General features: G+C 44.7%; 1 long non-coding RNA gene across 1 annotated transcript; it reads left to right on the plus strand.

Moving 5' to 3' along the window:
* The first annotated feature begins 230 nt into the window (after positions 1–230).
* Positions 231–2,319, plus strand: LOC123165712 (uncharacterized). Its single transcript, XR_006483089.1, has 2 exons — positions 231–600; positions 2,009–2,319. It is a non-coding gene; the product is annotated as an uncharacterized lncRNA (long non-coding RNA).
* The last annotated feature ends 838 nt before the right edge of the window (positions 2,320–3,157 follow it).

The raw sequence follows: 3,157 nt of genomic DNA on the forward strand, positions 1-3,157 counted from the left end.
ATATGGTGAAGAATTCGAGGTCGAATTCTGCTTAAGGGGGTGATAATGTAATGCCCCAGATTTCTTTTGCTAATTGATTGTGCCTATATGCTTAAATATATAGATGAATAAGGTAAAGTCGATATTTGTAGACCATGATATAAAATAGGAAAAGGAAAATGAGAGTGAGAGAGAGTGAGAGAGAGAGACTATGGGAAATAAATGGAAGAGGCGTGTTGGCATTTGAACCTTGGACCTCTCAGTAGTAGGCTGAATATCAGTTGGCCTATGTGGTGCTTTTGACTAAATAGCAGATTTTAGCTCTTTAAGCCTTCTAAAACGAGAGGAAAGAAAATCCTATATGGGCTCAAGGCCCAGTCAGACTTGGCGTAGCCATCGGTCGCTCCTTGCGCCGCTGTACGCTGCGCCCAAATCCTGTTTCTCCCCTGTTACCCCTCACCAAAGCCTTCCTCTGGTCTTCCCAACAGAGGCTGCTGCCGTCGCTGCTGCTGGTGGTGGTTGCCGCCGCCGTGAGCCGCGAGGTTGCTGCTCTCCCCGACGCATCTCCTCTCCGTGGTCGTTGCCGAGCAGTGGTGGCTGCTGGGCGTCGTGTCGCTAGCAGTACGTCCCAGTTCTCCTTTTCTATGGTGCCTCCTAGGTCATAATTAGGGATTTGGGTAGCAGTTGATAGTTTAGAATTAGATTCGAGATTTGGAGAGGGATTCCTGAACCAATTTGCAAATTCGTTGGTGATCTCCATGCTTTTAGCTATTTGGTATTGACACCCAGGCTGGACCTTCTCTTTGTTAGTTCCTTTGATTAACCAAATCAATTGGGGATGATAGCCCATCTATATTGTTGCGAGGTGTTGATTGCTTCCAAGTAAAATCTGGAGCGTTGGGTATCTCTCCTTGTAAACTGAACTTGGTTCGGTTAATACTGCACATAAACTACACAAGAACTGCACTGTCAGATCTGGACAGCCAGCTTCTAGGTGAAAAACGGGATAGTTATGCTTAGAATTTTGAGTTGGGCTCTGCATATGATTTGTAAAGCATGTTCTAAGGTTTCCGTGGAGTACTTATTTGTCTCGTTTGGATGTACGGTTTGAGAGCAGCCGTCTATTTGGTTTGCTGTCCAGAAATACAGTTTTCTGCGTACAGTATTTTCATTTGGGAGATTAGGACCTGTTAGATGTGGAATTAAAATAAAGTTACAACATGATATTTGTAGATGCTGTTCTGTAGATGATTAAACACATATCATTTATTATATTTTGTTTGGTATATTAAATCCTATGAAGTTATCAAGGTGGGTTGTACTATGTTGGACAGAATTTTAATGTATGGACTTGGGTAGAGGAACAAGTATATATTCTCAGATTTCGTCAATGTTGATTGATATGCACTGGGGTCTTATGCGTAGGAGCGAAGCTGAATTATATATGCTTAGAAGTTAAGTCCATGTTTTTGTATTGGTTGTGATATATGCCTGTTTACAGGTGTTGGTACTTCTGGTTCAGGATCCTTTAACCCACAAGTTGTGCCCCGCGGTTGAGGCAAGTTCATGACAGGATAATGACGTTGCATATCCTCTGCACTTCTTTTGTATCTTGATATTCGTCCATGTCTATGATGTTTATTGTGATGGAGATGACGATGACAAAGACATGTTGATTCAAGTTCTTTGCTTGCATTTGCATATTTGCATTCATGATGATCGTGAAAGAAAGAGTTCCCTACCTTGGGTAGGCACATTGAGACCTCCATTGTTGGGTTGTGACCTACTGTGGAGGCAACCTCCACGCGTTGGAGTGAGTGGATGTCGACGGGCGTCCACTCAAGCGATACCGGTATACCCAATGAAATGAGATGAGCATGTAGGCGTGTAGGGCATGAATACAAGTGTTGATTGCTGATGAGTGTATGGTGCTTAATAGAGATTTGGTATCTTGACATGTGTAATGCTTATTATTCATCTGTGTACTTGCTGAGTCTTTGTACTCATCCTTGTTGTTTATTTGTTTTAGGTAAATCCTGAGGACGACATGCATGGGAGTCTTGGGAGTAGCATCTTCACCGTTTTCACTTCACGGAACTCACACCTATTGTCCTTTAGGACCGTGTTTTGAGAACCTAGTATAGTTGTACTTTACTACCTGTGGTGGTTCATCTTGAATTGGAGAGATACTCTCTTGGTCTGTATGGCTTAGCTAATTTCCCCTTAAGACTAACGCTATCGCCTAGAGTTACCGAGGATGTTCTTGGTTATTGTATTGTAGCCTTGTGCTTTACACCGGTGCTAGTTCTTTGCGATATATAACTATATGAATTGCATGTCGTGGATGTCCTTAGAAATAGAGGAAACTCTACTGAAATTCTTTTGAGGGCATGTTTTCATTTTGAAGGTGTTATGTGGTAATATTCCAAGCGTTGTGTCGTTTGGGGTGTTACAGTTGGTATCAGAGCGGGCTTTAGGTCCTGGTGTATCTATTTGCACTAAAAAAAAGACACATCCGTGACATTTTGGGTCGAACGAATTTTTTTTTTGTCATACTTATGACACTTCTATGACGATAATTGTGACAAAATCCGGTATCATTATAGATGTGGTGGGGTCCTACTTATATGACAAAAAATCATGATAGAAAATGGGCTTCTCGTCCTAGGCGGGCCGGAGACGCAGCTGCATGACATTCTTTGGGCCGTCCATGACGGAAAAAACCATGGTAGAAGCGAGGGCGAGGAAAATATCGGGGTGTTCCCGGTTACGGTGGGTGGTCGGGGCTGAGCGATGCGCGTTTCTCTCGTACATGCACGCGCGTGGGTGCGAGGCGTTGGGCTCTAACTGAACCCGAGCGATTGCACTACAGGCTACGCGTTATTGAACCCGAGCGATCGATCGATGGTTGTTAACTGAATCCGATCAAGCGATTCCTTCGCTACTGCTGCTAACTGAAGCCGATCGATGCCGCCTCTGGATGAACAATGAGCGTTGCTGGGGGGTTTGGATGAACAGTTCCCGGTGGGGGTGGATGACAGGACCCCGTGGTGTTGCCTTTGGATGAACAGGACCCCGTGGAGGGCAGGATGAACAGGACCACCCCGTGGAGGGCTGGATGAACAGTAGACGGTGGAAGGCTGGATGAACAGGAGCCCGTGGAGAGGGCTGGATGAAC

Source organism: Triticum aestivum, chromosome 7D, assembly GCF_018294505.1.
Source record: "Triticum aestivum cultivar Chinese Spring chromosome 7D, IWGSC CS RefSeq v2.1, whole genome shotgun sequence".
Lineage (NCBI taxonomy): Eukaryota > Viridiplantae > Streptophyta > Magnoliopsida > Poales > Poaceae > Triticum > Triticum aestivum.